This window comes from Cyclopterus lumpus, chromosome 1 (assembly GCF_009769545.1).
Source record: "Cyclopterus lumpus isolate fCycLum1 chromosome 1, fCycLum1.pri, whole genome shotgun sequence".
Lineage (NCBI taxonomy): Eukaryota > Metazoa > Chordata > Actinopteri > Perciformes > Cyclopteridae > Cyclopterus > Cyclopterus lumpus.
Window position 1 is genome coordinate 22,720,610 of NC_046966.1, and position 13,591 is coordinate 22,734,200.

General features: G+C 41.0%; 1 long non-coding RNA gene across 1 annotated transcript; it reads left to right on the plus strand.

Annotated features, from left to right (window-relative positions):
* Positions 1-246: 246 nt before the first annotated feature.
* On the plus strand, positions 247-5,148 carry LOC117726042. The gene is made up of 3 exons (XR_004608961.1): positions 247-422; positions 2,790-3,088; positions 4,623-5,148. It is a non-coding gene; the product is annotated as an uncharacterized LOC117726042 (long non-coding RNA).
* The last annotated feature ends 8,443 nt before the right edge of the window (positions 5,149-13,591 follow it).

The following is a 13,591-nucleotide window of genomic DNA, read 5'->3' on the forward strand; positions in this document are numbered from 1 at the left end:
ATGATAAATCGGAAAAATCCGCCAAAATCCTTTAAAGTCACGTGACCACTATAGACGCCTTCGCTGATGCCTGACTGTAAAACGTCACCAAATCACCAACGCGTTTCAGGCTTTGTTTGAGTTGATATTTCATCAACTGCCTGGTGTATAATAAATAATATGTAATAATACATATGCTTCGTATTTTATGACACGACTCGAGTACAGTTAAACCAACGGCTCTAATCATATTGTTCAGGCGGCTCGTCGGCCACCTTTATCCCCGGGACGCCACGCTCCGAACCGGGTGAAGCCGCTGATCTCTGAAGGTGAGAGCGACAGTTACATCGTCACAGGTTCGCTTGTGACTTTAAATGTCTGGTTTAAGTGTAGCTGAGCGTACAGTCAACGGAGGAGTCTAACCGGCAGTCGGCTGTGAGCAGGTTAGAGAACAGAGAGTCATTGTTTTTATGTTTTATTAAAGGACAGGATGAAGCTAACGCTAGCTAGCCAGGACTTGTTTACCAACAGTCTTAATACCAACAGTCTTAATACCAACAGGTAAACAAGGTACCAACAGGTTAAAAAAAGTCCTTATATAGTGTAATGTTACATTATAACACGCGTTTATAATGTAACGTTACACTCTGTGTTAGCTCCACCTAGCTAATGCATTCTTATGCTAGTGGTGGAGGAAGTGTTGACATCGTTTTACTGAAGTAAAAGTACAAATACCACACTGTAAAAGTACTCTGTCACTAGTAAAGGTTCTCTGTTAAGGTTCTGTTGCTAGTAACGGTTCTCTGTCACTAGTAACGGTTCTCTGTCACTAGTAAAGGTTCTCTGTTAAGATTCTGTTACTAGTAACGGTTCTCTGTCACTAGTAAAGGTTCTCTGTTAAGGTTCTGTTACTAGTAACGGTTCTCTGTCACTAGTAACGGTTCTCTGTCACTAGTAAAGATTATCTGTTAAGATTATGTTACTAGTAACGGTTCTCTGTCACTAGTAAAGGTTCTCTGTTAAGGTTCTGTTGCTAGTAACGGTTCTCTGTCACTAGTAACGGTTCTCTGTCACTAGTAAAGGTTCTCTGTTAAGATTATGTTACTAGTAACGGTTCTCTGTCACTAGTAAAGATTCTCTGTTACTAGTAAAGGTTCTCTGTTAAGGTTCTGTTACTAGTAACGGTTCTCTGTCACTAGTAAAGATTCTCTGTTAAGGTTCTCTGTTACTAGTAAATATTCTCTGTTACTAGTAACGGTTCTCTGTTAAGGTTCTCTGTTACTAGTAACGGTTCTCTGTCACTAGTAAAGGTTCTCTGTTAAGATTCTCTGTCACTAGTAAAGGTTCTCTGTTAAGATTCTCTGTCACTAGTAAAGGTTCTCTGTTAAGGTTCTCTGTTACTAGTAACGGTTCTCTGTCAAGGTTCTCTGTTACTAGTAAATGTTCTCTGTTACTAGTAAAGGTTCTCTGTTACTAGTAACGATTCTCTGTCACTAGTAAAGGTTCTCTGTTACTAGTAACGGTTCTCTGTCACTAGTAAAGGTTCTCTGTTACTAGTAACGGTTCTCTGTCACTAGTAAAGGTTCTCTGTTAAGGTTCTGTTACTAGTAAAGGTTCTCTGTCACTAGTAAAGGTTCTCTGTTAAGGTTCTCTGTTACTAGTAAAGATTCTCTGTTAAGGTTCTCTGTTACTAGTAACGGTTCTCTGTCACTAGTAAAGGTTATCTGTTAAGGTTCTCTGTTACTAGTAAAAGTACTCGGTCACTAGTAAAAGTTCTCTGTCACTAGTAAAGGTTTTCTGTTAAGGTTCTCTGTCACTAGTAAAAGGTTCTGCGTCAAAAAGGTGCTTGAAAATGTCCACAAAGTATATAAATGTACATTTTGTAACTGTACTGTTGTACATGATATTATTATTATTATTATTACTTATACATTCATGTAAAAGCAGGGTTTTACATGTGAAGTTGGTCATTTTTAACTAATAGAGTAGTACCTCCAACTGTCAGGTAAATGTAGTGAACTAAAGATTACAATATATATGTAATGGAAATACTCAAGCAAAGTACCCCAAAACATGTCTTAAGTACTTAATTTCATCCCACCACAGATGCAACAGAATTCATAACGTTCAGTTTGTGCTGTTTTTCTGTTATGAAAGGCCTGGCCTCGTTTATAGAAATGAGGTGGGCGAAATAATAGAAACACCTGTCAGCATAACGCAACACAGTTCAACCAATTAGTCAAATTGATTGAGGAATAAATAGCTAAGAAAACATCAGAAAATAGTCAATTTATTATTCATTAGATATAATTTCCCGTGCTTAAATATGTGTTTGTTTTGTTTATTGTCTGAACTAAAACAAAATCAGTTTTTATTCTCACAACCGGTTGATCTGATTATTATTATTATTATAAAATGCCAGAAGATAGTGAAACATGTCCATCACAATATATATATATATATATATATATATATATATATATATATATTTGTATTGAAGAGAGCAGTAAATTTGAGACGTTGGGACCAGAGAAGCGTTGTTTTATATGCAGAAAAAAAATGACTGCCGAGTTGAATGAAAACTGATCCTAATTTGTTTGTTTTAATGAATTAATTAATCGTTTCAGCTCTAAAAACCCAACGAGTGTGTGCTCAGAATAAAATGGAATGAAGACCGTAGAGTGACAAGAAAGCGAATCACCAAACATCGTCTGTGTGATGATTAGAAAACTAAATAAATTAAAATACATTTTATTGGCTAAACTGACACCAATAGACAGCTGACGTTGGTCCTTGTTTATGTTCCCCAGCTCGGTGCCCGTCATGGGTCTGCGGGGGTTCTGGCAGGGCAACAAAGTGTTGCTTGTGATGGTACCGAGTCTGGGGCTGATCCACTGGGGCTGGTACCACCTGAAGGAAAACCCACAGCTGTACAAAACCAAAGCGGAGTACACTCCCGAGCCCGGCATCGCCGCTTACGTTCCCCCCCGCGCCGCCCGGCCCGCCGCCGCCGAGAGCAAGTAACCCACTTGGAGGTACTGAGCCGTGTTCCGCCCTGCAGCACCTGCAGCCGGCTTCCTGCCCGCCGTTAATCAACCACCACCACGAGGTGTGTGTGCAGCTGCAGTTCCGCGTCTGTCCACTAGATGCTGCTCCAAGGAAACTATATTGAGGCAAATGGGGAAGAAAAAAAAAAACTAAATTCTCTCAGGTTTTACACAACAAGTTAAATATTGTGTTGAAACAGAGTTCACTTAAATTACAAAAAAAACAACAATTCAAGACTTCCCCGATTTACAAATTTGTTGTATCATGAACAATTTCAGAAAGGTGTTATTTTAAGGGACGAATAACTTCCACACTTTGTAGGTGAAGGTGGACACTTCCACCCCGTCGAAGGCACAAAAAATCCGCTCGGGGGTCCAGATCGACTCGCTGACCCCCGCTGATCCCCGTTGACCCCCAAACCGTGAAACCACCACTCATGAAGCAGCTCAGGTGGACCGACGCGTAGATCAGACGCGTGACTCGGAGCATTAGTCGCAATTTAGGTTTCCGGAGCAAGATATTTTTAGTGCATTTGCAGCAGAGAATGTAGACTCAACCTGCATAAATAAATATAAATATAAATGTTGACCAGAGGCTTAAAAACAAACACACACTTTACTAGTTTAGTGCTCAACCGCCTCATCAGGTGCAAATGTCATTAAAAACAAAATATTAACATACCACAGAGTATTTACCATATTTTAATAAATAATAAAAAACTTAACGAAAGAAAGTGAGTAAAAAAAATTATCAAATGGAAGAAAAAAAAAAGTTTTCATGCAAATGTCATTAAAAAATAAATATTAAAATACCACAGAGCAAGACACACTGGATATATTTTAATAAAAAATAAGAATAAATAATCAAATTAAACCATTGAAAAATGAAATGAAAAAAAAAAAGGTTATCATAGTGTAATCTCTATTAACAATAAGAGGAAAGAAAAGGGAATTAATGAAAGTCTTCTGTATAACTTCTTAAGATACTCAAAATAAATAGTTTTATTTATTAAAAGTTTATTTCTCTTTTCTGAGGCAACGTTTCGATCCGTGAGATCTTCCTCATGCGAGTGTGAGAGAGACAAGCAGGCAGTGATGAACTCTTCATCATCATCATCATCATCATCACCTGCTGGTCAGCAAAACAAAACGCCACGAAAAAAAGTGACCGAACCTGAAAACCCATTTTTCATTTATCATCCGTTTTTAGTCCAAAATTACAAGTGTGTTCACAGAGACCTGATTTAAAGATGAGTAATTAGATGCCGTAGTGTGTCTCCATGCTGATAGTTTGGGTTTAGGAACCTGGAGCCTGGAGAAGTTTTGTAAAAATACATAAGCCTCGAACGTAATACCTCCATAATAAGGTTCAGTGAACAGTCTTTGCTGGTGAAACAATAGCTCTGCGTGGGGTAACGTCGGCCTCCTTTTTTTAAAATTCTCATATTTCATGCGTAAACGGGACGTTTCAGGCGAATGTGTGGTTATGGAAATGTGCCTCCAAGGCCCGTAAAGGTCTGCATGAACCCCGCATATATAAATCAAGTTGTGTGTGTGTGTGTGTGTGTGTATGTGTGTCCCCCCTCCCCCCCACAGAGGCGTCGGTATGAAGCCCCGCAGCTGGCTCAGGAGGAACTGGCTGTGGGCGGCCGGCGGCGCGTTCCTGAGCGTCCACGCCGCCACGTGGCTGATGCAGAGCGCCGTGAGGGGCGCCGTGCGCTCCGAGGCCGCCAGGCAGAGGACGGCGGAGGACAGACCGGACTGACGCTCGGTCACTGTGTGTGTGTGTGTGTGTGTGTGTGTGTGTGTGTGTGTGTGTGTGTGTGTGTGTGTGTGTGTGTGTGTGTGTGTGTGTGTGTGTGTGTGTGTGTGTGTGTGTGTGTGTGTGTGTGTGTGTGTGTGTGTGTGTGTGTGTGTGACACACAGAGGAGGACACGCCCAACAATGAACTCTCAGATCATGAAACAGAATTTAAAATTGTTTTGAAAAAAGCTGCTTTGTTGGACAGTTTATTTGTGTGTGTTTTCTTCACCGTTTGATTTCATCGTTGCTTGATGAGTGCGTTGTGATTTACCGTAAATTATTCAAGAAACCAATAAAATTATCAAAAGTGTCAATCAAATACAGAAACCGTGAACATTTTTTTTTAAATTTTTTTTTTAAAGGGTCCAACTTTATCTCTTGTTTTTATTCCCGCTCCGATAAATTTATAAATAAATGTGTATTTAGTTCGATGAATCTTCTTCCATACATTTTATTTACACACTCAACTACACTTCCAGTCTGACTTCCTGTCTGTGGCTCTCGGCTCCAAGCGCAAATAATGTAATGTAAATAAATAAAAGGTTGAAGTTATGTCCTAAAAACAGCTGCTCACTGTAATTAAACTATTTTCTTTTTTAAACTTTTTATTTATAGATTTTTTTTCGAGTAACAAAGAACGCGACAAAACATTGTAAATGACAAAAAATAAGATTAAAATAAATAAATAGAAAAAAGAAGAAAAAGGAAAAACAATAGGGGGTCAACAATCGCTCTTTACACTATTTGGGATCATTCATTTCTGGTCACTTAATCCCTTGAATATTATCCACTTCCCCCAGCGCTGCTCATGGGTCCCTGATTTTAACCTTAAATCTTTTCCATTTGATGTATTTCCTCCACGATGTCCAACCACTGTCTCTGGCTTGGGGGGGTCACTTTTAATCCAGCTCCTTGTGATGGCCTTTTTAGCTGCTAGTATCAAGATGTTATATAGATAATTGTCTTTCTTATGAATTAGATCACCAGGTATTAGTCCCAGATAAAGGATCCGTGGATCCCTGGGGATCTTATTAAGATCTCCTCCAGAGTCTGAATGACTTGGTCCCAGTATGTCCAGTCTAGAGAGTAATTTGTGACGTTGTGTGAGAGACACACACTTCCTGCTCCTCCTCTTCCTGCTCCTCCTCCTCCTCTTCTTCCTCTTCCTACTCCTCTTCCTCCTGCTCCTCTTTCTCTTCCTTCTCCTCTTTCTCCTCTTCTTCCTGCTCCTCCTTTTCCTCCTCTTTCTCTTCCTTCTCCTCTTCCGCCTCTTCCTCCTCTTCCTGCTCCTCCTCCTCTTCCTCCTGATCGTCCTCTTTCTCTTCCTCCTCTTCCTCCTTTCCTCCTCTTTCTCTTCCTCCTCTTCCTGCTCCTCCTCCTCTTCCTCCTGATCCTCCTTTTTCTCTGCCTCCTCCTCCTCCTTTCCTCCTCTTCCTGCTCCTCCTCCTCTTCCTCCCGATCCTCCTCTTTCTCTTCCTTCTCCTCCTCTTCCTCCTTTTCTCCTCTTTATCTTCCTCCTTTTCTCTTCCTCCTCCTCCTCCTCCTCCTCCTCCTCTGTTTGATTGAGATAAGGAACACGTGCAGGTTCACACAAACATCCGTCACTCCCCGCCCCCGATGCCGCTGTCGGCTGGAGGTCGGAGGTCAAGGACGTTAAGATACTTCAGGTTCCTTGAACTCGGGACTCAGAACCAGACGTGGATTCATGTTTCTGTTTGACTGGTTTTACCGACTGCCCTTTAAAGGTTCAGCCTGTATAGTTTCATGCAGTTCTCATGGTAAAATACATATAAATAATCTAAGATATTGATACTGATACTTTGTATCCTTTCATTTAAAGATCATCTGTACACGTCTGAGAACACGTGACCTCGGTACACCGCAGGTGAATATAATTAAACACCTTTTGAAAGAAAAGGGCCCCGGGTTGTCTGAGCGGTGGAGATATTGTTTATTTACAATTATCATCTCATTGAGTCTGAAAGATTAAAAAGGGAAGTACGACATTTCTTTTCTTCTTGTATGTCTTAAAACAAAAGAAACGCAATTACAAAAAAAGACATATGTACTACTGGTGAAAATAAAAGGTTAATAATAATAATATTGGAACCTTTAGGGGATCCCCTCCTTTCGACATACAAAGAGGAAGCAAAGAGGAAGACAAAGAGGAAGACGAAGAGGAAGCAAAGAGTAAGACAAAGAGGAAGACAAAGGAAGCAAAGAGGAAGACAAAGAGGAAGCAAAGAGTAAGACAAAGAGGAAGACAAAGAGGAAGCAAAGAGTAAGACAAAGAGGAAGACAAAGGAAGCAAAGAGGAAGCAAAGAGGAAGACGAAGAGGAAGCAAAGAGGAAGACGAAGAGTAAGACGAAGAGTAAGACGAAGAGGAAGCAAAGAGTAAGGCAAAGAGGAAGACAAAGAGGAAGCAAAGAGGAAGACAAAGAGGAAGACGAAGAGGAAGCAAAGAGGAAGACAAAGAGGAAGCAAAGAGTAAGACAAAGAGGAAGACAAAGGAAGCAAAGAGAAAGACGAAGAGGAAGCAAAGAGGAAGACGAAGAGTAAGACGAAGAGGAAGCAAAGAGTAAGACAAAGAGGAAGACAAAGAGGAAGCAAAGAGGAAGACAAAGAGGAAGACGAAGAGGAAGCAAAGAGGAAGACAAAGAGGAAGCAAAGAGTAAGACAAAGAGGAAGACAAAGGAAGCAAAGAGAAAGACGAAGAGGAAGCAAAGAGGAAGACGAAGAGGAAGCAAAGAGGAAGACGAAGAGGAAGCAAAGAGGAAGACAAAGAGGAAGACGAAGAGGAAGCAAAGAGGAAGACAAAGAGGAAGCAAAGAGTAAGACAAAGAGGAAGACAAAGAGGAAGCAAAGAGGAAGACAAAGAGGAAGACGAAGAGGAAGCAAAGAGGAAGACAAAGAGGAATACAAAGAGGAAGCAAAGAGGAAGACAAAGAGGAAGACGAAGAGGAAGCAAAGAGGAAGACAAAGAGGAAGCAAAGAGTAAGACAAAGAGGAAGACAAAGGAAGCAAAGAGAAAGACGAAGAGGAAGCAAAGAGGAAGACGAAGAGGAAGCAAAGAGGAAGACGAAGAGGAAGCAAAGAGGAAGACAAAGAGGAAGACGAAGAGGAAGCAAAGAGGAAGACGAAGAGGAAGACGAAGAGGAAGACAAAGAGGAAGCAAAGAGGAAGACAAAGAGGAAGACAAGAGGAAGCAAAGAGGAAGACAAAGAGGAAGACAAGAGGAAGCAAAGAGGAAGACAAAGAGGAAGACGAAGAAGCAAAGAGGAAGACAAAGAGGAAGCAAAGAGGAAGACAAAGAGGAAGACGAAGAGGAAGACAAAGAGGAAGCTGCAGACCTTCCTCTGCTCAAAAGCTTCTGGAAGCTTGTGTTTCTCCGTGTTTCCTTTGTCATCTTTGGCTTTTGCTTCTTCTCGGCGTTGTTTGAATTATTCCTTCTTTTATTGGGCTGTTTGGACTTTTATGACTTTTTATGGGCTTAGTTTGAATGGTTTCTCTTTTTTATAGATGTTGTTGTCCTCTACGCTCGGACGTCCCAACAGAGTAACTGAGCCTCGTGTTGATGGTTCAGCTTTAAAGTGGATCACAGAGACCAGCAGGAGCCTCTGAGGGTTTTCCTCTTTAAAGTGTGAAACTCCCCGTTTCTTTCAAAATGATCTCGTTAATCAATGATTGTGTGCTTGAGCTTTTCTTTTCAAGCATAAATATTTAAAATTAATGACCTGGTTCCAGCTTCCTTTGCTGCTTTTATGACGATGAATGAAACTTATTTGTATTTTGGACCTCTCACAAAACATTTTTATTTCATTTAAAGATCTTATTTTAGGCTCTGAGAAGCTTTTTTTCAATTATTATTCTATAGACCAAATTAATAATGAGACGATAATCATCAGATTAATCGATAAAGAAACAACTGTTAGTTGCAGCCCTCGATAGAGAGGGGATCATCTTTATGATCAATTTTCAGCTCACTATTCAAATATTAATTTAATATACTCAATGATGCTGATTATTGGTATTGATTATTGACTGAGAACCAAATGTTCCTCTCGGAGCGAACTCGGTCACGTGACATCAGCACCAGTAATTATTATTCTCACCAGAGTAAATATCAATTTGATATTGATTGCTTGGTTTGGTCTCTCAGAGCGACGAGGAGGGACACACACACACGCGCACACACACACACACACACACACATGGCTGAATAATGAGCAGTTATTATGGTGTAATTCAATAGCGGCTTTAAATCATTTTTCGGTCCATAGTTTTTCTTTCCTTCCCACATTCCTGCAGCTTTCTCCCTCCCTTGTGGTTACATGAGGCCTTTAACTTATTATGTGTTTTCTATTATTTAGTTTTCTGATGGAGGGTTTCCTTCTGATTATTATTACTATTATTATAATAGTAATAATAGTAAAAAAGCTCCATGGAAGAGCAGTTTGACCTGCGTTGGCATGAAATATGTTTAATTCTGTAATTTACCGTCTCTTTAGCGGTTCAACCATATATTTTATTGACGCTTAAAACAACTTAAAGTCTGTTCTTCTTCTCCAGAGAACTTTAACTTTAACTCAGCGTGTCCAGATGGTCACAGACGTGTTTAGCCTAGCTTAGCACAAAGACTAGAAGCGGGGGGAAACTGTTAGCATCGCACACTCGACAAAGAAAAGTCTCAATAACAATGTATATCCATAAATTAATAGTCTATATTCCTGCGTGAATCCAATACTTTACAAATGAACTTTGTACTTTTCTCATCTAATTAAGAACGCAATTGCAAATTCAACATAACAGATTTAATTATGAGAGAAAAAATTAATGTATTACATGCATGCAAACAAAAAAAAAACAAATAATCTCAATAATCAGATTGGGACAATAATTAAATTTGACTCCCGGAAGTGAATTCATGTTTTCTGAGAAATTTGAGTGCTTTAAAAAAACGATGTGTATCCCAATATCTTAACTGTATGATTTCATTACGTTATGATTCCATTGACAGTCCATCAAATGGCATATTCAATTATCTTTCAGCCGATCTGATTGACATGTTGTATGATTGACAGGTGTCAGAGCTAATTCTCTATTCGTGTCATAACTTGACTGGACCTGTCGATGACGGACAGATTGCACCCGGCTTACCGGGACCTCGCGTTGAGCTTTCAATGCTAATTATTTGTATTTTGTGACTTACTATTGAACTTCTTCCCCCTTTAAACAAACTCATTCATAAAGGACGAAGCGGTCGGAGTCAAACTGACTCACGTTCTCCGGTGAAAAGATGTCGGCGTGTCGAGCGCGTCGCGGCCTCCGTGAGCGTTATCTCACGAGTCATGGAAACAAACACTGAGGACGGCACATGTGGAAGTCATTACACACACACACACACACACACACACACACACACACTCACACACACTGCTTGGTATGTACGGCGGTCTCTGCTGCGGGTTTACATTTAGAGTTTGATGGTCTGACTTCAGGTCAGCTGGAGGGAAAAAACAACAACAAAATGCCTCGACACTTAAATTCAGATTATTAGGAATATTAATAAATCTCGACTCCTCTGGTTGTATAGAAGTCTGTGCTTCATGTGTTAAAGCTGCATTCTCTCTTGTGACCACCAGGGGGCGACTCCTCTGGTTGTATAGAAGTCTATGCTTCATGTGTTAAAGCTGCATTCTCTGTCCTGACCAGCAGGGGGCGCCTCCTCTGGTTGTATAGAAGTCTATGCTTCATGTGTTAAAGCTGCATTCTCTCTCCTGACCACCAGGGGGCGACTCCTCTGGTTGTATAGAAGTCTATGCTTCATGTGTTAAAGCTGCATTCTCTCTCCTGACCACCAGGGGGCGACTCCTCTGGTTGTATAGAAGTCTATGCTTCATGTGTTAAAGCTGCATTCTCTCTCCTGACCACCAGTCGGCGACTCCTCTGGTTGTATAGAAGTCTATGCTTCATGTGTTAAAGCTGCATTCTCTCTCCTGACCACCAGGGGGCGACTCCTCTGGTTGTATAGAAGTCTATGCTTCATGTGTTAAAGCTGCATTCTCTCTCCTGACCACCAGGGGGCGACTCCTCTGGTTGTATAGAAGTCTATGCTTCATGTGTTAAAGCTGCATTCTCTGTCCTGACCAGCAGGGGGCGCCTCCTCTGGTTGTATAGAAGTCTATGCTTCATGTGTTAAAGCTGCATTCTCTCTCCTGACCACCAGGGGGCGACTCCTCTGGTTGTATAGAAGTCTATATAAATGACTCTACTTCTCTGGATTCATTCCCTCAGTAAACATTGTAAACATGAGTTTTTGGTCTCAATCTCTAGTTTCAAGTCTTCAATACAGCGTGATGTTCATTTAGTACATTATGGTCCATTTAGAGTCCAACAGACCATAAAGCAGGGGATGATTTATGGTCTGTTAGTTCTTTGGGTTTATGTCTTACGACTTTAACCTCGGTGTGTTTTCAGTCCATGAAAGTTAATCGTGATGTTTTGCTCCTCTACAAATATCTTATTCGGTCATATTCAGCTCCGCCCCTCTCGTCTCTCACTTCACTGCAGAACAAATGAGGAAGAATACAAGAATATTGTAATTAAGTGAAGTAAAAAAAAAAATTAAAATAAGTGTTTCCTGCCTCGAGGAAGTTTGAATAGTCGGAAAAAAAAGGTGCACATGAACCCAGCATCCCTCTGTCGCTGCTGACGGACTTCATGGGAAACACTGAGTCACAATTTATGAAGCCAGATGGTTTGGGTGGGGGGCGCGTGTGTGTGTGTGTGTGTGTGTGTGTGTGTGTGTGTGTGTGTGTGTGTGTGTGTCCTTGCAAACTAACTACACACCCTGGGAGGCTCGCACAACAAAGTAAAAAAACAAACTTTAAACCATTTTTTGTAGCATTGAATCGGACGCAACGCTTTCCTTTTTTTTTTTTTATACGATATTTTAAAACTTTATACGTGTTTACAAGCCGACACAAGAACAGGCGAACTAAACGGGTTTAAATGTGCAGGACGGTTAGAATCAACGTGTTTTTTACGCTTCTATTGTAGATTTTTACGTTTTGATGAATTTTGTCCACTCTGCCTTTTATAATATTCTCAAGTGTTGAACGTCGTCTGAACTTTCAATAGAACATTAAGTCTTAAACTGGCAAAAGTCTCAGAAAACAAAATTCTGAAACCGGTAATATCCAAAATATATTACATTTTTTTAAAAATTTTTTAAATTCAATTCAATTAATTTTTGTACAGCTGAAAATCACAAAATCACAATTTTTTTTCCTCCAGAAATCTTTAACAACCTGCACACACACACACAACACCCTCTGACCTTTCACCCTCTCGCACCGGTTCAGGAATAAAGGGGGAAGAAACCTTCCGGAGAGCCACAGAGGAGCATCCCTCCTCTCTCGGGATGGACTGAACAATAGATGTCAACAACACATTCAATGCACATGACGCAAATTAAGTTACAAATACCACTTCTTTGTCTCCGTTTGCAGATTTCGATTGTGAGAAATCGAGTCAAGATGTTGGCCCTTTTTTTTTCAAAAAATATATAGATTTTTAAACACAGTGGACAGAAAAGAGAACAAGAGCGGCGCAATAAAACATGTCAGGAGTCATTGTTTAATTTACTGTGATCGGCCTGAGGGAGTTGACGTCAGTCCCTTTCCCCTCGCTGACACACACACACACACACACACACACACACACACACGCACGCACACTAACCACACCCCTTACGAGGCAATTTGTGAAAACACAGAGTTCTTAAATTACAACCTCCATAACAACCCGGAGACTCGGGAGTTGAACTTTTTTTTATTTTTTATTTTTTTATCGATTCCTCCCGGGGAGGTTGAAAACCCTCACGGCTTCAACATCTGCTCACGTCGTTAGAGCGGTTGGTCACAGCGGGCATCGAACCCACGACCCCCTTCTGGCAAGTGTTGGTGCCTTGCTCCGCGCGGGAAAAGGCAGCTCCTTTGAGCCGACATGAAGGCGGACATGAAGGCGGACATGAAGGCGGACATGAAGGCGGACATGAAGGCCGACTCGGGTTTCTCAGACGGCTCGGAGGCCCGCGCGGCGTTGGGGAGGCTAACGATCACGTTAGCTCTGCTTCGCCAGCGGCTTTGAAGCAGCGAGAGAGCGGAGGGTCAGATTTCATGACTCGGACCATTAAAAACACCCCCCCTCCCACCCCCAAAAAAAAGAATTATATATAATATGAAGGCGTTTGGTGGCTCGAAACAAACAAAAGGAGCTCGCTGTGTTTTTATGAACTGTTTTTTGTCTTGTTTACCCAATTTTATTTGGGTTTCAGTCTGCCGGTACTAATTAAATGCTTATCAGCGTCGACATTTTGGATTCCCATCATCACCATCCTCTGTTTGAAAGTCACAAAGTTTGCAGAACTTCAGAAGAACTTCAAGAACACAGGAACACACACACACACACGGGAACAGTTCGGAGGAGCCGGCTTGTGGTTCCCCTCGGCTTCGTTTGTTATGATGAAAAGTTTGGGGATCGGGGGGAGAAATTCCTGTGTGTGTGTGTGTGTGTGTGTGTGTGTGTGTGTGTGTGAGTGTGTGTCCCAAGACAGGGAAATACTTTTGTGTGTTATAAATATCCAGTTTTGGGAAGATAGCATTTTATCAAAACTTTTTTTAAAAAGTCATAGTATATCAGAACATATAATTAAAAGGTAATCATAAAGTATGAGACAAAAGTCTGAAGATAGTATCTC